Here is a 22,024-nt window from a genome sequence, read left to right as displayed (position 1 = left end):
ATCTTCATACCACTGATCAGAGTTATTTATCAGTTATCGCTTCTGTACCCCTAACACCTTTCCTTGTTTTAGAACACACATGTGTTCCCCCGCAAGCTTTCACTAGTCACAGTTTGCACTAAAGTGCCATACCGGAGGCAAAACATATTCTGTGTCTTCTTTTCATCATCATATGCAACATCCCTTCGTTCCCTCCTTACACCAGTCTAGATACAGAGCTTGTGCACCAAGGAAGGAGTATTTACACCATGCATATATTAGATTTCTGGGCCTGTTTAACAGTTTATATCATTGCATGTACTGACTTCTTGACCTCATTTCCTTAGACACGAGCATCAAATTCAAAGGCCAAAGCCACTTAACTAGTTGTACAGTGATAAGGTTAAACGAAATAACACAGATATCAGACTCAAGGTACAAATGAACTCACCAAAATTCTTTATTTAGAGCTTTCTCTACTCTACAGGTTCCTTACCTTTGGTATTGGGACCTTCTCCCATTTCTTTTGCTAAAAGAAAATAAAACAACTTATTTAAACATAAAAAACAACCAAAACTTTATGAAATAACATGAATCTGTAGACATGCAAACAGTTTATGGATAGAAGTTTGCTTCATATCTAGTATCCAAATGAAAATCCTACTGAACCACTCTTACAACAACTTCCTTCTATTTAGTAAGACTTAAAGGAAGGTTTAGGAGTTTACCAGTAGTCAATTAGAAGAAAGGGTCTTTTAAGCTTAATGGAAAACACCTTCATTGATAACGAATAACTCTTCTGGTTTTCTTTGATGATAACAAAAGCTAACAGAGAAGATGAAACAAAAGTCTTATCTCCACTATCAAGCTATCCTATTTATAGATAACTCACCTCTAAAACCCACTCAAGATTAACTTTTAGTAGTCATCATTCTCACATGCTTCATTAATTAGTCACATCCTACAAAGCTCCCTAGGTGCCTTAATTATTCACATGTTACCTCCACTAGGATGCTGGATGACTTAAACCTATCTCACTAACCACTACACTTACATTAGCAGTAACACAAAAACACAAGTGGCAGGCTTATTAGCGGGAAAGTGTAACACCCTAAACCTGACCGAGTAGGTTCAACCCAAATCCAGCGTGTTACATTAGCCATCGAAGTGAATCTCCATTTACTCTGAACCTAACCTCTAACACAACACTTAATAATAATAGATAATGTGTTAAATTAAAACACAACATCGGAAATAATTCACAAACATGATCTAATATAAGTTCGCAAATAGAAACTTGGACTATGTTCGCCCATACAAGCTCACAATATAGGTTAAATAATTCATTTATGGCTCAAGTTAACAATACAAAAATTTACATAATTTTATTAAGTTCGCACCCAAACACACATCAAAGGTTCACATACTAACAAGTTTCGCAAACAAAGTATTGCACATGCCAAGGGGTTTCATACTCTAACAGTGTTCATATGCATGCATAGGTTCACTAAATTAGGGGCATGCATGTAATTTTGGAATTGTAAACATATAGGGGTTACATAAAATAATACTTAGTAATAAATCTAAATCACATATTTTTGTATCAATTCGACGTAACACTCATGCATGAAAGCATTGATTTTATTCATAAGATAAGATAATCAAATGTTCTAAGTCATGGTTCATAAAACAAAATAGCTAAAACTTTAAAGGAATTATTTGGTTAACATAATATAATAAATCTAAATCCCTAATAAAAGTAAACCCCATCGCCTATTTTCCCAGGCTCGTCAATAACCAGTCAGGAATGAGCCTTGCCAAGTTATCTACCTCGCCACTGCTATTTGCAATCTACTTACCTGCGAAGTAAGAGAGGAGTAATTGAAAACTCAGTGAATAATCAAGAATTAACAAGGTAAGCTTTTAAAATAGAGCATTAAAAATAGAAAGAAGACTTAGTTTTAAAATCATATCACATGCTGGGCTTGCGAGTGAGGTTGTGAGACCTAATTCGCAGATCTTGTCAGAAACATAAGTTTGTAAAATAGTTTCGTATGTGTTACTAAAAATCATACTTAAAAATTTAGCTTGTGCTTTCTTGAAAGCAGAACTTATACAACATGAATACATGCTCACATACTTATCTTATCAGAATTGTTGAGAAGCATAAGATATGTTCTAGCACTTAACACAATTATCAGAATGGCTGAGGAACATAAGCTATGTTCAAGCCCACACTTATCTTAGTCTCGTTGGATATGCAAATCTCCTTATAACGCCTCATAATGAATTAAAAAGTCCTTATAACATGTCTCATAAGTGCAGCGTGAGGTAATACACCTTCCTATACACCAACATGTCATAGTGAATGGAGCGTAGCTCGGCATTCTTTTATCTCTCCACATGTCCTAGGGCCTCAATGCCCAAAATCACAGAAATAGAGAGGTAAGTATTCACAATCCTTTGGTATACCAATGTATCCAACATGGATCACAAAGGAGCATGCAGAGAAACTTATCATAGGAAGCTCGCATATACAGCTTACTTATCACAAATAGCTCGTACAAAAGCTCTGGAAAACACAGTTTATTAAAACCATTCTATAAAACATACTTAAAAACATTGAATCACTTAGGAGCTCTTCTAAAACGTATTTTTAAAACACAGACTGAGAAACATGTTTTGAATAAATTCTCAGAACCTGAAAATAGGGTTTTGTCGAAAACTATTTTTGAAACATAGTTTAAAAACAAAGTTCTTGAAAACTATCATAGTTCACACACAAGATACGAACCTTAAGCATTCAGACTGAAAATAATGATAGTGAACATACTTATAATAAATCCCAAATTTTTATTCACAAAAAAATTGAGAGGCTAAATAAGCTTGGCTTTGGCTTTATCCTTACTAGTGGATGGTTCAACTAGTTTGCAATATAAACAAACACACAGATTACTTAAACAAACCATACTTATAGAATTCACACATGTACGCGAAGCTAGCTTTCTGGACAATCATCTAACAAGACAGAGACTTACCTTGATTACTACGAACTTGGTTCAGCAATAAAGACTTGACAGAAAAATATTCAATGAGAGAATTCTCTTGAATTAAGGGTCGTATTCATAGACCTAAGTGTCCTGGGAATCTTAGAATACCCTACCAGACTTAGGAAGGACATTACTTGCATGTAAAGTATTTCTAGATATACCATATCTTAATTTCCTAATTCGAGTCTAACTCAATCTTTGACTAGTGAACCCCTATTTCAAAACATACTTGACAAACCCCATCTCGCTAAACATGCTGGTAGACACACATGCAGTGAATTTGGCAAACCCCTTACTGTGTCTTTTGGTGTATAGTGTTACTAGCGAGCTCTTGTTGATACTCTTTTGGCAAACTCCCCCTTTTGCGTACTCCTCAATTCACCAAAACTTTAGCAAACCCTTACTTAGAAGGTTGAAACTTTCAGGCCCGGTCTTAGGATGTTACAGGAAGTTTTCCTAATAAGGTTCTTACCACAACCAAGAACTCATCACTTTGTAAAGTGGAACTCCATAGTATTAGCAAATTTCTACGAAGTGCTTCGCCATGAAGTTACCAACCATGTCATGTTTAAGTCTCGCGACTTAGGTGATCTTCGCCAGCGTAGTCTCCCTAACCGAACCAACTTGCCAAACTAAGGTGTGACATAATCATCTCTTCAAGTATAAACTTAACAACCCGAAAGTTGAGGTACTTTCCACCAACAATTCTAGAGAACTGTAACACCCCTACGTGACCTAATCGTCGAATCCAGGTACGGAGTGTCACAACTAAAATGGGTTGCTGTGTATACTAAAATCTAGTTACATTAACATAAACATATATGTGTATATATAAAACTCACAACTGAATTTAAAATCTTATACAAGATTCACTACCCTATTTACGGACTCTAAGAAATCTAAATAAATACAATGTAACTACCCGTTGGCGAAGTCTCTAGAGATGGTTGCTACTTTATGTTCATGACACTTCCCTTTGATGCCTCTTGGCGCATCGCAATCTGGCTTGGTCCCTCCTTAAGTTCCTTATTTCGCAAATCTAGTGTCTATAGGTCATACTATTTGTAAGTTCAAATGAACTTAGTGAGTTTCTTTATTCGCAACCCTACCCCACCTTGTCGGGATTCAAATAAATAAATGATAATAATAAATACAATAACTCCCTATCTATCTGGATTATATCTCTTAAACCTTCATAATGGACTTGGTCCCAGTTCTGCTCCTATCCAGTGGCGAATAAGTTCTTGAGTGATTTCCATCATGCCATTCTACCAGCCTTTGATAAGCCTTGACTTAGTAAATTTCTTCTTCTTTTTTTTCCTTCTTATGTTTTAAGAAAGTGATTTCCTTTCACCTTGTCGGGAACTTTCGACTCAGTTTTCCTTTCATATTTTCATTTCTTACTCATTCGTCTGACTCGTGGATCTCCCTATACTTAGCAAAATATAGATACCGACTCATTGATGGGCATTTGACCATTCTGACATTAGACTTATCCTACTTCATAAATTCCTTTAAAACTAGAATTTAGCGAACGCTTCATAGTGAACATCGCCTGTCCAATAACTCTTCATCTCAAATTTTGGTAGAAAATCTTGTGATCCCTAGATTCACTTATACAATACCCTTGCCCATCTAATGGGTTAATTCCCTTTGTCATAGGGCAGTTAGACCTTCCCACGAAACATTCTCATTTCTACCTTGGTGGAATACTAAAGCTACCACTTTGACTTTAGAGTCCTAATCTAATAGTGGCAATAGCTTGCCAGCCTTACTCAGAAAGGGCTACCATTGAATAGACCCATGACTAGTTCTAGTTTCTTAATGGTCATACCCTAATGGATAACAGTTTGTATATATTCCAATTTTAGGAATCTTAAAGATTTCTTCCTTCTCCCAATACCAGATGTGGCTTCCGTTCATTAATGAGTTTGAATGGTCCTTCCTACCCATTAAATTTTTCGTAATTTCAACTCTCTCCTTCAAGTATAAATGAACCAAATTGTTAAGGGAATTTCCACAACTTCTCATTTCCTGCTCGATCATTTTGCTCTATGCTTCTCGATTCTCTTTTCCTTTTCTATCTTTCTTTCTTTTCCTTATCTAATTTCCTTTTTGGAGTGTAGTTCCCCTGTAACTCTAACCTTAAGATTTTGAAAATAAATCCTTTACCCCCTACCCTCCTTTCTTGTCTACCTTTTTCTAAATCCTTTATAAAAGTCACAGGCAAGGCGATAGTCCCTGAGTTTTAAGATCACATCCATTGGTTATAGTGTGATTGATAACCTGAGATTTTGAGAAATTAATTTTCCTTTTCTTATTTTTTTCCTCAAAACAAATCAGAAAAAGGATTGTCTAGATGATGCTAATAACTACCTCATTTCCCTTTTCAGGAAATGTTTGGTCATAGAACATTACGCATCCTCATTTTTGGTTAACTTAGAATGTGACAAGCACCTGCCTCCAAGTTCGAGGGAGTTCCACTCCTTAGCTTCCAGATCCTCTCTTGGACTCGACTTGTTATGACTCTTTCTATAACATTGGGGAGGGACTATATCAACATCACTTATCTCCCATTTGTCTTTCCTTCCAGGGGTTCACTTATCCACCTCAGCAAGTCTATTGGCCTCCTTCCACTACTGGTAGGGTGGAAAAGGTCCCTAATTGCCTTTCATTGTGGAAGTAAAGTTATGCCGGCCAAACTCTAGAAGGTGACCTATTTTGGCGGACAAAGAAGCCTACTGCTTCTTGGATTCATAGGAAATTTTTGTCCAGAGTTAGGGATTTGCCTACGTTTGCCCTGAGCTATTGCAGGGAAATTGAAAGATGAAGCCCAATGACTTTCTCCTCCTCAGAGTCTGACTTACACTCTTTTTTTCACCCCTTTAGAGGACTTTGTGAAAATACCTCTAATGCAATGACTCATTCAGCGGATAATGATACCTTAATTTCATTGTATATTTCTTTAATAAAATTCTATTTTCTCTAGCACTTGTACCTTTCAATCAATGTATCTACTTATCTTTATCTTCTTAGTACTCGTACTTTTCAACTAATGTACTCACTTTAATTATACTTTCACTGTATTCTTCTTATACATTTTTTATTTCTACTGTTATCACCTTCTGCCAATTTCGACGAATGCATTCTTCCATATCACATTTTAGCTTAACTAAACGAGGACTCAAGGAACTCAGCCACATCAGTCATCATGCACATAAGGGGTACTTCTCTTGATTCCTTGGCTTAGAGGACCGCCTAAACTATGCTTTGATACCATTAAATTTGTAACAACCTGTGACAGCCCTAAAGTGACCCTAGTTGGAAAGCGGTCTCGGGACCGCTAGACCGAGTCACCAAATTATTTGAATGTGATAATTATTGCTTAAAATATGTGAATATAAATGTGTGAAAGTTTTAAGCTTCGATTTAGTTAATTGCATGTGAATTTAGTTGATAGGACTTATGTGAGAAAATTTAGAAATGTGCTAGGCAAATGCAAGTGGCCTAATAGTGCATGTAATCAAAGGGGTGGACTTGCATGTCAATTTCCCCCCATTTAAGTACTAGTGGCCGGCCATGACAAGGGATGATGGGCAAAACATGTCATGAAACATGTTGTGTTAATGGAAAAATAAAATAAGAAGCATGGGCAATAAACTAATAAGAAATGGAAGGAAGAAAACAAAAAAAAAGAAAAGAATGTGTGTGAGTGTTCCCCCCCATTGCCGTGAGTGAAGAAAAGAAAAAAAATTGTTCATCCTTTTTCATTTCTTTTGGCCGAAAATTCTAAGGAAGAAGGAAGGAGTTCTTGCTTCATGTTTGGTTTGGAAGAGGATTAGGAGGAGGTTTGGCCATACTTGTATCTAGATTAAGGTATGTTTGAGGTTGTGCCATGAGATTCATGCATGTTTTTAGTTGCTAGCTTGAGTTCTAATTAGCCCATGGTTCAAATCTTTGCTATGTCATGGGGATGATATTCGGCCTAGGTGGACTTTGTGTTAATGCCATTGCATGCTAAATATGAAGCTTGTTAATGATACATGTGATGGTGGATTGATGACTCTTGGATTTTCTTTTTAGCATTTTTGAGTGAGACATTAAGTTCTTTGTTTAACCATGACCAAAATTGAAATGGTATGGTGTTGTGATGTATTCGGCCATGGTATATCCATAAGTATGATTTATGCTTATTGCATGGTAGGTAAGATTTGTGTTTTGGATTTATGTTCATGTTTAGTTATAATCAACTTTGAGATTTGGCTCTTGCACATATATATATGTTTGCACATGACGTATTGGTATGACATATACAATATCTCAAGGTATATATTTACATATGATGGTGTTTCGGTTATGGAGTACATGATGGATGCGTATTGAGTTATAATATGTAATGCATTAGTTAGTAAAAGGTATGCCATTTGTGTGTGGTATTGAGTATATAATTGGCCTCAACATAGACATGCATAATCGGCCACATGAATGAGTACATAGGTTGATGTGTTGTTCGGCCATAGGTAAGCATATTGAAGGCTTTATCTTGACTTAGGAAATTCGGCTAAGAAGAGTATTAACTAATGTGTTGAGTTTGATTCATGATTCCGTACATATGTGACTTTAATGTCTAATGAATATATGAGGGCCAAGTGCCTTGAGTTCCTCTTTTCGATGCTCAAATGATTAAATCAATTTATTTGTTAAATTAAGCTCAAGAGCAAAGGGGAACTAAATCCGATAAAGGAAAGGAAAAAGTGGTCGAATAGCCATCGGAATCGTTCGACAACATCCGAGGTAAGTTTTCGAGTAATGGGACTTAAATTATGATTCGATTAGATTATGTCTTAAGTAAATCAAAATCATGCACTTGTATGTGGCTATTGAGCCGAAATTGTAAATGTGATTAGTGTATTGTGTTTGAGCTTTGGTAATGAAAATGAAATATGAATGTGTCATGACTTATTGATATATGTGCATGGTTACTCGAATGATATCCGAGCTAACTCCCGAAGGCTTTTGTGCTAAGTGACTACATCCGGACTAAGATCCGAAGGCATTTGTGCTAGCGACTAAATCCGGGCTAAGTCCCGAAGGCATTTATGCTAGTGACCATATCCGGGTTAAGACCCGAAGGCCTTGTGCGAGTGGTTATATCCGGCTAAACCCCGAAGATGCTTGATTTGGGAATGAGCGATCTTGCTGTAAAAATTTAAATTAATACGCTCATAAAATCTCAGCGATGAGGTATGTTTCGTGTGTGCTTTGAATTAGTTGATCCCTTACAAATCTGTATTCGCTCAGTCGATAAATGAGCTACCGGCCTTTGGCTAAGTTGATCTTTTGTGTATGAACATAAGGGTTGGTAATGTGAAGTAAGTCTGATATTGAGAATTTGTGCATATGAAATTATCCGTTTAGCTATATGAATGCTATACTTTTGTTGTGCTGGAATCCCTTGCTCAAAACTTACTAAGCATAAATTGCTTACTCCATTTCTTTGTTTCTCTGTTTTATAGATTTTGGCTCGTCAGCTATCGGACTTGGGATTTTTGGAAGTCGAAGTCTCCCACACTATCAAAGCCCCCTTTTGGTACAATTTTGGTTGAACTTTGAAATGGCATGTATAGGACTACCCTTCTTGTTGTTGGTCATGTACCAATGGATTTTGTGTAAATTTGGATAGCCATGCGAAAATGGCTTATATACGTTTTTAGCATAGTACTATAATCGTTTTGTATGTTGATCACTAAGAGGTATGGAAATGTTTGGAAACGATAAGCCATTGGAATGGTTAATCATGATTATACTTTGTGCTATGTATGCAAAAAAAAAGGGCTAATTGAATCATGGAAACTATGAAATAGGTAAAGTCTACCTTAAAGGCAGATGCTGACAGCAGCAGTGATGTGATGTGAAAAATCACTAAAAATAGTAGGAATGGAATTAAATAGTGAATAAATTATGTAAATGAACCTTGATGAATCCAATTTCATATGGAAGAAACGAAACAGTCATATGAGTTGTATGTTAAGAGATATTTAGGTTTTCGTGAAACAGGGCCAGAACGGTTTCTGGATTCCCTATTCCGAATTTTTAAATTCATTATAAATTAACCAGAGATAATTAGGAGTCATGCCATATATTTATAGATTCCTCTTTGAGTCTAGTTTCTATAGAAACAAACGGCATCAGTATTAAAGCCCTGTACAGGGAGATATCCAAGTCGTAATGCGCGAAGGTCAGTGTAGTCAATCCCTGTAACATGGGAGACTTTAACTAATAAACTGTACTAATTGACCCGACCAAAAATTATAGAAAAAAAATTTTAGATGCATATATGAGTCTAGTTTCAGGGAAAAATCACAAAACTGATTTTCGAGTTGTGGAACTCAAGATATGATTTTTAAGGTGACAGCGACACAGTTAGCCAACTGTCTGGAAATTTTTAAAATGAACTGTGCAAGTAAATGAATTAAGTCGGTCAGCACCTCGTGTTCGACTCCGGCAACGGTCTCGGGCACGGGGTGTTACACAACCCTACTTGATTACTGAATCTGGGTACGGAGTGTCACAATTGAATCGAGTTGCTGCTCATACTAAATTCTAGTTACATTAACATAAACTTATATGTGTATATACAAAACTCACAACCAAATTTAAAATCTTATACAAGATTTACTACCCGTATTACAAACTCTTAAAAATCTAAATAAATACAATGTAACTGCCCCCTTGGAAAAGTCTCTAGAGATGATCCCTACCCTATTTGCATAAAACTTCTTTTTGATGCCCTTTGACTCATAGCGACTTGGCTTAATCCCTCATCAAGTTCCTTGTTTAGTGAATCCTTCATCTACAGGTCATACTATTTATAAGGTTCAAATTAAAGAGTTTCTTTATTCACAATCCTACCCCACCTTGTTAGGGTTCAAATAAATAAATTTTAATAATAAATACAATAACTTTTTATTTATCTAGATCATATCTATTAAACCTTCATAATGGACTTGGTCCTAGTCCTGCTCCTATCCTCTAGTGGATAAATTCTTGAGCGATTTTCTTCAGGCCGTTCTACCAGCCTTTGATCACCCTTGACAATTCCTCTAATTTCCTCACAATTCCTGTGGACTCCACCCATTTTCTTTACCTATTTTCTTCATTCCATTTACCCTCATCGTGCATTTTCTTCTTCCCGCCATTTTTTCATGTTAAGGCGACATTCCAGCTTACCCTTCTAAAGGCTCTTTGTGAGTATTCTCAATTTATTTAGTCTATGGAAGAGTCTGTACTCATCTTAACCTTGTATGACTTATTCACCTTCCTTTCATTGGTATGATTAATAAGGTTCTACACTACTCTAGTAGACCAAATCCTGCTTCATTTAAATCGTGGCTAGATTACTTCCTTGTATTCTGCCTTAATCTTGTTACCTTCCTCTTAAGTGTAACACAACCTTCAATTATGGGCCACCATTGCCTACAATACTTAGCCACTGCCGCTGAGTGATCATTTGGGTTCGCCAGTTCTCTTTCTTACCCTTTGGTTCCCTCAGAACTAGTCATTTGGCTGATACCCTTACACTAGTTTTTCCCCTTAGTGAGGAATGGTCTTGTCAGATAAGTCTGTCACTTGATGTTCCCATTTTTGGTAACTCGTTTTATCTTTTGGGTTTTTGGCTAACCCCCAATATTTCCATGGACTAGCCAACACATTCCTAATCATTCCCCAACATACTAGGTTTCCTGAACACTTGTACGAGTCTTTAATAGTGAGTCCTCATCTGTATCTCTTGGGTTAAGCCTTCATTCATTTTGCTGTATACTAGCCACCACTGATAAATTATTTTCCCGTGTCCAATCCTAGATAGGTTAATACCCTTATGCCTTATTCGCTTGTACAACTACTATTTTCGTAATCCTTTCTCATTAATCTTATGATCCTATTTATTGGCAGATTCCTTCGACCTGCTGCTCAACTGTTGCATGTCTATTCATGCATTTTCCTTCCAACCCTTTCTTCTTGTTTGTGGGTTATCCTGCGGTTACAATCTTGATCGTCCACCTGTATTTATTGTCCAAGCGGACAATCCTATGCCGCCATAGCCAATCCATAGTTTTATGCCGTAAGATATACGTTAGTTGTTCCTGGTGGACTCCATGGGTTACCCTAGCCGTACTATGGTTTTACCTCCCAAATCCCAACATTTATAGTCTTGGTGGACTATTCCATGTTTAATGTGCTGTCGGACAATCCCATGGTTGATGTCCCAGTGGACTATCTTAGATGCCATAGCATCTTTCAGCTATGGTCTTACTCATTCTACCGTCAAATTATCACTTGATGCCATAACATCTTTCAGCTATGGTTTTACTCATTATAACCTGTGTTTACCGTCTCGACGGACTACACTGGTGGCCATAGTCCAACTATGGTCTGACACCTTACATTTCTCGTGTTTACTGTCCTAGTAGACTACCAGGATGTTATAGTCCAACAATGGTCTTGGCCCCTTTTACCATGATGCCATGGCGTTTTTCAGCCATGATCTTACTCATTTCTATCATGATGTCATAGCATCTTTCAACTATGGTCTTACTCAGGTTAGGCGTATCGCCGCCGATCAGTCCCATGGTCTAACCATGATCTTCCCAGTTCATTTCTTCCATTCATCCATTTCACCATTCCTAGCCTTGATGCTCGAACACCGTAGTGTCTCCTCCGCAAGGTCCGAAACTTCTTACATCATGATTTGCACTCAGAAAGACTGTATGGCAGTATAACAAAATCATCCCATTTTCCCATTCCTATTTTTTCCTAACCCTTAGTTTGTTATTCTTATCTTTTTATTCATGCACTAATCATACATACCATCTAAAATGGAGGATACTAGGTAACTCGAACAATTATGCATCATACTTAGCATTTCAGGGGTTGAGTGTAGAAACTCACTTAGTGCTTATTCACCTTGTCCGTATGGCTTTCCCGAACACCAAAGCTTCCATTCTATTGGCAGCTAAGCAAGACAACCAAATCATGGGTTAAAACCAGTGCTTTCACATTTAATCTTAATTTTCCAAAGACATGCAGAACCCTTAAAACTAGTTTCTAGAAAATCTTCAATTTGTTTTCCAAATCTTATATACATCAAAAGGATTAGAACCTTACTAGTTTACTAGTTTCTCTACTTTTTCAACCTAAACCTCTCAATCATCGCTCCATGTATAGCTTTCTTGTATCCTTCTCCTCTAGAAATTATTAAGGAAGAAGTTGAATAAGAAAAAAAATAGACTGGAGAAGAAGTCTCTCGAGAAGTCTCTCTCTAACTATTTATAGCCCCTCTTTCACGGTCTTCAATTATGTCCAATCTATTCATTCACAATAATTTTATCTCACACTAAGAAACCGGCTGGTTCTAATCCAACCAAACCAGATTTAGTTCTTAACTATATCCCATTATGTTCCTAATTTTTCCCGATTTTTCAATAGAGACTGCCAATTTGTAGTTTCTTCCAATTTAACCTTTAAATGTTCTAAATTTTTGGGTTTAAAGGATTTCGAGTGTGACAAGAATTGAAGTTGAATATTTTCTAAATATCACAAGAAATGAGTTATTGAAAAAAGAACTTTTCAAAAATTGTATGAAAAATTATAATAATTAAGAGTGTGTAAAAAATGAAAGAGATCAACTTATTTATAGCCTTATACATGTTCTAGAATCCTCAAGGGACTAAACTTTGATGGATAAGATCAACATCTAGCCAAAGAAGTTTAAACTATCTCAAAGCTCTTATCTCTTAAGACTTTGAGAATAAATGAAAGAGTTATTAGCTAACGGCCTAAAAAATTCATCCATGTCCTAAGGATAATAATAATGGTTTAATTACATCATTATTAACACTTTGGAAATGAATCCAAATAATTAAACTGGGTCAAACATAAGAAAAGCCAAAATAACAACTAGATATGAATCCAAATGAGTTGAATACTCTGAATAGGCTTAGATCTTAAAAGGAGTGAGCTTTTGGGCTACTCACTTCACAAATTAAACCCTTCTAAGCTTATTAGAAATTTCTATCCAAATTCCCCTATTAGGTTTGCATTATTGGTCTCCATGAAGTCTGGCCTATTTGAACCTTCAAATTCTTTCTCTTAAAGATTTCTTGTCACCAACTCATGGACTAGCACATTTAATTAGACCTTCATCCTTTTGGATTGGGATCGAGTTATTGGGCATTATGAGAAACTAATTCGTCACACCCATGGGCTTGAGATTGGGCCTTGAGCCTTGCATCATTCCACCTTCTAAAGAAGGATTCATCCATGAATCTGCATAATTAAAAGGATAAAGATAAGAAGCAATAAAAGGTGAACGGGCCTATCTCCTCTATGTCCAATTTAGACTTGCACCTATTTGGGAACCTCTCCTTGTACATATGAATCCAAACCTAGTTATTAGGCTAAAAAATTGTAACACCCCTAACCTGAATCCATCATTGGAATAGGGTTACAGAGCATTACCAAATATTACAAATTAGATAACAAACATTTCACATTTATAAAGTATTCATATCATAAATCAATCATTAAGTCCCTTATAAGAGCCCTCGGGGCCCAAAATATGCATTATAAGTAAGTCGAGACTAAACCGAAAACTCAGAGAATTTTTTGTGAAATTATAAAATTTCCCTAGGTACAGGGGACACATGCCCGTGTGGCTAGGCCGTGTGAATGGCACGCCCGTGTCCCTACCCGTGTAACTCTCTGACTTGGGTCACACAGCCAGCCACATGTCTGTGCGCTAGGCCGTGTAGACAATTTAAATTTCAGTAATTTAGTGCAGAGGTCACAAGGCCAAGAGGCATGCTCCTGTACTAGGCCGTGTGACACACACAGCTGAGACACACGCCCATGTCTCTGCTGTGTCTCTGCCCGTTTGGACAAAATAAAGTCATTTCTAAGCCTTATTTCTCACCCAAATATGTCTTCCACTTACATTGACATTTTAATACATTCCCAAGTTAATACAAAACGTTCAAATCAAGCCAAAACCGTGTCTTATGCATGACTTATCATTACTTATGTTCAAGTGTTTAAACTTATCAAATGCACATATATATGCAAATAAGTATGTTTTCTTATTTATGCTTACTGAAAGCCATTTATCATTAGGTTTATATGCTTTTCATCACATAATCATTTCAAACACATCAATCATAATAAGGTTGTAATAGCCCGTTTTTGGGTCAAATCAAAACAGTAGTTTTGGAACCATAAATTTGAAGTAGAAATATTTATTTTATATCTATTTTTAGGTCTACAGCATGATAGAATAATTGTGTGAAAATTTCGTTAAGAAATTTTATCGATTGAGTACTCAATCTGACTAGAAGGACTAAACTGAAATAGGTGCAAAATTTGAGTTTTATAGGCTAAAGAAGTAAATTGTTATGAAATTCTAAATTAGAGGTACTTAAATGGTAATTAGACCAATATACGGACAAAAATGAACATGGAGTAAGTAAAATTTCAAAGTCTAAGTGAGAGGTAAATAGGTAATTTGGTAAATAAAGCTAAAATAACTAAATAAAAGATGTCATCTTCTTCAATTTAATCCCCATAGCTGAAAATTAGAAGAGGAGACATAGCTAGGGTTTGGCCAAGCTTTCTAGCTCGATTGTAAGTCCGTTCTTGTCCCATTTTTAACGATTTTTATATTTTTGAGATGGTTGTAACTTGATTTAGCTATTTCAAGGACTAATTTGAAAGAAAATTAAAGTATAAAATTTTACCCATGTTGAATGTGCATGTATTTTGATGTTTTATGGTAGAAAATGCACGTTTTTGGTTAGTTAAACAATATTCGTAAAGCGATTTTCAAAAAAAAAGTTAAATAGGGACTTATTTGTAAAAGTCTATAAAATGTGTAGAAAAGTGTGAATAAATGAAACATGTGGGCTGTTATGAGTACAAATAACAATTGGCTAGGCTTGGGTTATGATGAAATTGAATTAAATTCATTTTACGAGCCTAGGGACTAAATTGTAAAATGTTGAAAAGTTAGTGGTGAAAATGTAAATTTTGCCATAATGTGTTTTTGGGCTGAATTGAATAATTTTTTGATTAAATAAGTTAAATTTGACATTATAGATCAAGAAAAATGAAGTTCGGATCTAGATCGAGGGAAAAACAAAATAATTGACGAATAGATCCTTTTGCTATTTTTTGAACCAATGTAAGTTCGTATGTTAAATAAGCTTTACTTTAAATGTATTTTAAATGCTTTAATTTATGCATGATTTGTGTAATCGACCTTACGGACACATTTGACGATGATTTGGCAAGTGAGAAATCCCAATCAAACCTTAGGAATAGATTAGGATACAAGTGACATGTCACTAGGGTTTTATGCTATGTGATTCCGGGTACTGGTCCTGTATGTCCTATCGATGGCTGAGTATACCGACATATGTTACGTTTACTTGATAGCTTGTGTGAGTAGCACCGTGTAGCTACGTCCTGACTGACAGCTTGTGTGAGTAGGCCCGTTGGTAGCTCGAGAGTGAGCACATATGTGTTATGAGATACAAATAGCAATAGCTACATATGTGGCACCTTGTGTGCAAGGTATCCCGTGTATCCGATATTATTATTTCGAGTGGTTCATTGGGCATGACAAGGACGCGAATGTGTATGAAATTATTTCGAGATGGTACAGGTACTTTAAGCTTATGATTATTAATTTATGATATGACGATGTTAAGGTAAGTTTGTGATGGTAGTGATTTTTGATCATGAGATTATGGAAAATTACATTGCCTTATGTTATATTACTTGCATGTCAATGTATGGTAAGGTTTGTATATTTCCTACATATGAGCTTACTAAGCTATATAGCTTACTCCTTTTTATTTTCTATGTTTTATAGTGTCACCAAGCTAGCTCGGATTGGAGATCGTTAGAGATCGTATCACATTATCGGATTGTAATTTTAGGTATCAACGATTTTAAACATTTTAAGAATATGACATGTATAGGGGCTTAGTCATTTTGTTATATGTGTCATTATGAATTTGGCCAATTGTATTGGCTTGTAATTGTCAAAGGCTCAATGTGGTATTTGGCCATGTAACTTGGCTCATTTTGGTTGAATTGGTTGTAAGCTTATATATATACATGCATGTGCAACTATCTCTTATGTGATGTGGTTTGTAAATGCTTGATAAATGGTTGAATGTGGCTTAATGGGTTTATTATTGAATGGTTAAGGTTGGCTCATTGGTATGCTAGGAAAACTAAGTAAAGTTATGCATGTTATTGGTAGCCATGTTGAAACTTGTAGCATGTGAGTTCGGTGTGATTGAGTTTGGTAAAGTATGATGTTGTAAATATGTTGAGTATGGATAAAGGAATGACATGAATTGGCCTTGTTTGTGGATGTATTGGTTGTCCAAGTGTGCTATGAAAATTTCCTTGAACTTGTGCATGTGTAGGAGTAAATGAGGGTGACAAATGACTTGGTAAATATCCTTTATTTTTTCCACATGGGTAGACACACGGGCATTTGTCTAGGTTGTATGTGACACACGACTTGCCCCATGGGCATGTGTTTCAGCCGTGTGTCCCCTGAACCTTAATTTTGAGAAATAAAATGCTCAAAATTAAGCACACTGGTAGAGACAAGGGCATGTGTCTCAGCTATGTGAGGGACACGGCCTTAGGCATGGGCGTGTGTCCCGAGTGTATAAAGTCTGCACCTATTTTATAAAAATTAAATTAACCACACGGCCTAGCACATGGACATGTGACTTGGCCGTGTGATCTAAATTTGTTCATGCATTGTAAAACAGAGAGTTACACGGGTTAGGGACACGGGCGTGTGTGACCACAAAGCTTGCCCACATGGGCATGTCCCAAACCACATGGGTGTGTGACCCCTGTTCATAGCAAAAATTTTCTAAGTTTTGTAAAAATTTCCTCAATTATCGGTTTAGTCCTGAACCACTTCCAAATCATGTTTTGGGCCTTGTAGGCTCGTATTAGGGACCTTATGATTGAATACAAATGGTTTTTAAATTGGATGAAAATTTATGTCTCGATTTGTATGTTTCCTTGCGATGTGAGTCCGATAATGCCTTGTATCCTGTTTCGGCTTTGAATACAGGTAAGGGGTGTTACTAATAAACCATAATTTATACATATTTTTACCCTATGCTTAACGCATTTTATGGATGATTTTTCCTTAGAATTGGTGAATTCAATGCTTCTAATGCCTTAATTTCATGTTTTATACTTAGGTGAGCATAGGAGAGCAAAAGGAATGAGAAACGAGCCAGAAATGAAGAAAATGGGCCAAAGTACGAAATCAACACGGCCTGGACTTCCTTACACGGGTAGACCACATGACCGTGTCAATTTGGTAGAATCGAAGCACGACTCACACGGGTAGAACACACGCCCGTGCCATTCTAACAGGTTCGAGCACAGCCTAAAATAATCTCACATGGTCGTGTCCCTGCCGAGGCCAAGTTGAGTCCAATTCGGAAAAGGCTAATTTTGAGGGATTTTAGGCATTCCAAAGCCTATAAATACACCCTAGAGGATAAAGAAAAGACACATAGAGAGAAGGAGGCAGGGAACTGCTTAAGGGAAGCCGATTGATCCATCTTAGAAGCCGGAGTCACCATCAAGACTGAAGATCTCCCCTCAATTTCCCTTCAGGAGTTTTGAGTTTTCTTTATGTTTTGTATTCATTATTCTTCTGATATGTTTTCCTTTTTAGTTATGAACTAAATCCCCTAAATACCTAAGGGGAATGAAACCTAAGACGAATCTTGTTATTATTTTCTGAATTGTATGATAAATATTTAACTTGTTCTTAATTGTGTGTTCTTAATTCTTGTTTTGATATCCCAGGATACTAATTCAAGATAAGCTCTTATTCAGAGGAGGAATAGACCCTGTCTAAGAGTACATTTGTCATAATTAAGAGGAGTTAATTATGCGCCTAGACATAGGGTGACAAGATTTTGCCGGATTAGGGTGAAACCTAATAAGGGGATCCATAGATCGAGTTAATGCAACCCTAGGGTGTTAATTAGAGAAAAGTCTCAATTATTCAATCTAGGGATTAGACGTTATTAGTCCTGAATAGGGATAATAACATAACTTAGGGATCTCTATGGGACAAGTTAAATGAATAAATCGTCCGATTCGGAGCCAGAATAACAAGTAAAGTCTAGGTGGATTTTTCCTTAGGTATTGTCTTAATTCAATCGTTTTCCAAAAGTAATCCCCCAATTCTACTTTCTGCGAATTCTTAGTTTAGATAATTAGTTAGTTGAAACAAAACCCCTTATTTTTAGGCTAGATAAAAAAAGACAGTCATCACTAGTACTTTTAGTTCCTTTGGGTTCGACAATCCGGCCTCGCTAAAACTATACTACTATTTGATTGGTACACTTGCCTACATCGTGATAATAGTTAGTTTCAAGAACGATTAATTATAAGTATTTAAAACCTATCACACGAAAATCGCGATCAGTTACATTTAGTGGTATTAGAGCTATGGTTTAGTCGATTCTCGAACTAACTTAGCGTGTGTGAGAGTCTAGCTATACGTGCCATATTTAATTTGTGATAGTGTAACGACTCTTGACAATTTAAATTGTGCTTTCATTTATTGAATGGATCCCAACCAAGAGGTAGCTGGCGATGTTGAAAGTAATGTGCCAACTCTCGTCCAAGGGACAGCGCCGTCTGAAGGTAGATCAGTAATGGTTTGTTAGGAATGAGAGGCTAGAGAAGGCTTCTTCAAAAGGATGAATGAGTGGTTTGCTGAGTTTGTTTGAACAAATCTGACTGCCCAACATCCTCTACCCCCACGTAACCTCCAACTGGTTCCCACAGCTCCCCAAGGTGTGGAATTGTTAAGATTGAACAAACCTTCAGTTGATAAGATTGGAAAACAAAGGGCTAAATAATTTAGGGCCAATGTTGACGATGACCCCGAGAGAGTTGAGTTTTGGTTTGAGAATTCTATCAGGGTATTTAATGAGCTTTCTTGCATATCGGATGAGTGCTTGAAATGTGCTATATAACTTCTGAGGGACTCGGCATATTGGTGGTGGAATATTCTTGTATCAGTGGTACCGAGAGAAAGGGTTACTTGGGAAATATTTCAAGATATGTTCAGAAAGAAATATATCAGTCAACGATTCATTAGTCAGAAATGCAAAGAGTTTTTAGAGTTGAAACAAGGCTGTATGTCTATGACTGAATATGAGCGGGAGTTTTTTAGGCTCAGTAAGTATGCTCAGGAATGTGTTTCCACTGAGGCTATCATCTACAAGAGATTTGAAGATGGGTTGAATGAAGATATCAGACTGCTAGTTGGAATTTTAGAGTTGAAAGAATTTGTTGTGCTAGTCGGTCGAGCTTGCAAGGCCGAAGAGCTGAGCAAAGAAAAGAGAAAAGCTAAGTTTGAGGCTAGAGATTTAAGAAAAAGGCCGATAAATAAGTCATTTCAATCTCCTTCAAAGAAATCGAGGGATTTGTATACTTGTTCTAATGTTTCGTCCAAGTATCCCAACAGAGACCGTGGGAAGCAGTATTCGGGTTCTAAGGCCCAAACTAGGTCAATAGCGAGCGTTGGTAATGCTAGCTCTAATAGACCTGAATATCAACACTGTGGTAGACAACATCTCGGTGAATTTAGGATGAATAATCGGGCTTGCTTCAAATATGGCTCCCAAGATCACTTTATTCGAGATTACCCTGAAATGACTGAGAAAGATAATTTTTAGAATGCAAGGTCGAGTAACACTGCCACTAGAGGGAGGCCACCGAGAAATACGAGAAGTGGGAATAGTAGCTGAGGTATGACGAAAGAATTAACTGCAAGATCAGAGGTCAGAGCACCTGCTAGAACCTATGCTATTAGCACTCGCGAAGATGCGTCATCCCCTAATGTTATCACTGGTAAATTTTCTCTCTATGATACTAATGGAGTTGCATTGATTGATCTTGAATTGACTCATTCTTATATTTGCACGAATTTGGTACCTAGTAAGAATTTTCCTGTTGAGTCTATTGAGTATGTGATTAAAGTGTCAAACCCCTTAGGCAAATATGTTTTAGTTGATAAAGTTTGCAAGAATTGTCTTTTAATGATTCGGGGTCACTATTTTCTAGCTGACTTAATGCTTCTACTGTTTGATGAGTTCGATGTATTTCTTGGGATGGATTGGTTGACTCTACATGTTCTCGTAGTGAATTGTAGATGAAAGATTATTGAATTGAAATGTCCAAATAATGAGATTCTTCAGATTAAATTGGATGAGTTTGGTGAGTTGCCTATTGTGATTTCGTCGATGTCGGCTCAGAGATATGTAAGAAAAGGTTGTGAAGCTTATCTTGCATATGTACTGAATATGAAAGTATCTAAGTGTCCGTTTGTTTACCAGGAAAACATTTTCCGGAAATTGTTTTGCTAGTTTTCCAACGTTTGTTTGCTTGAAAATAACTTACATTTCTAAAACGTTTTCAGAAACACGGGAAAATGAGAAGGGATTTTAGGGAAAATGTCTTACAGATTTTTAATCGGTAAGAAATTTTCCGGAATATCTTCTTCAACTCTCACCATATTCTATTAATACATACTCCATCTGGTTAAATTATGCATTTGAGTGAAAATTGTATTATTTATAAAGTTCTTTCTCTCATTTTACAATGCCAATTGAGTGAAAATAATTGTTACAAGATAAAAGATTCTGATTTTTTTAGCACGAAATTGCTTATATTATTTGGTAATTAATTTCAAATTTCGGTTGCAGTTTTTGTCTAGAAAATTTATTAAGCTAGAAAAATCAAATGGCATTGTAAAAAGGAGAGAAAGAAATAAACAGGCATAACTTGGCCGGATGAAGTATGTATTAATAGATATATTTAAAATCTAGTTGGCACTTAAAATCTAATTTATCCATAAATAAATCATTGCAATATATGTAAACATAATTTAAAATATAAATTTATTAATATATATAATAATAAACTCAGATAAACAATGAAAATATAATAAATTTTTAAATATATATTTGTTTAATTTAAAACAGCTTTTATGAAATATTTTCAGGAAATCTACCAAACAAAAGAAAATATTTTACACAGATTCATCCAAACACCAGAAAAGTAAATCATTTCCAGAAAAGTAAATCATTTTCCAGAAATTATTTTTGGGAAAGTATTTTACTGGCAAACAAACAGAGCCTGAATTGAAGATTGAATCTGTGCCGGTATTTTGTGAATATCCTGATGTGTTCCCAGAGGAGTTGCCTGGATTACCACCTATCAAAGAGGTTGAGTTTAATATTGATTTAGTACCGGGGACTTCATCGATATCGATAGATTCGTATAGAATGGCTCCAATCGAATTGAAATAATTGAAATCTCAGTTGCAAGAGCTTACAGATAAAAGGTTCTGTGAGACCGATTTTTCCGCCCTGGAGTGCACCAGTGTTATTCGTCAAGAAGAAAGATGGATCCATGAGACTTTGTATTGATTATTGTCAACTTTTTATTGAGAAACAGAATGCTCATAATTAAGCACACAGGCAGAGACATGGGCATGTGTCTCAGCCGTGTGAGGGACACAGCCTTAGGCACGGGCATGTGTCTCGGGCGTATGAAGTCTGCACCTATTTTATGAAAATTAAATTAACCACATGGCCTAGCACATGGGCGAGTGACTTGGCCGTGTGATCTCAATTTGTTCATGCATTGCAAAATAGAAAGTTACACGGATTAAGGAGACGGGTGTGTGTGACCACACGGCCTACCCACACGGGCATGTCCCAAACCACATAGGCGTGTGACCCCTGCTCATAGCAAAATTTTTTCTAAGTTTTGTAAAAATTTCCTGAGTTATCGGTTTTGTCCCGAACCACTTCCAAAGCATGTTTTGGGCCTCGTAGGATCGTATTAGGGACTTTATGATTGAA

This window comes from Gossypium hirsutum, chromosome A01 (assembly GCF_007990345.1).
Source record: "Gossypium hirsutum isolate 1008001.06 chromosome A01, Gossypium_hirsutum_v2.1, whole genome shotgun sequence".
Lineage (NCBI taxonomy): Eukaryota > Viridiplantae > Streptophyta > Magnoliopsida > Malvales > Malvaceae > Gossypium > Gossypium hirsutum.
This window is presented reverse-complemented; position numbering follows the sequence as displayed.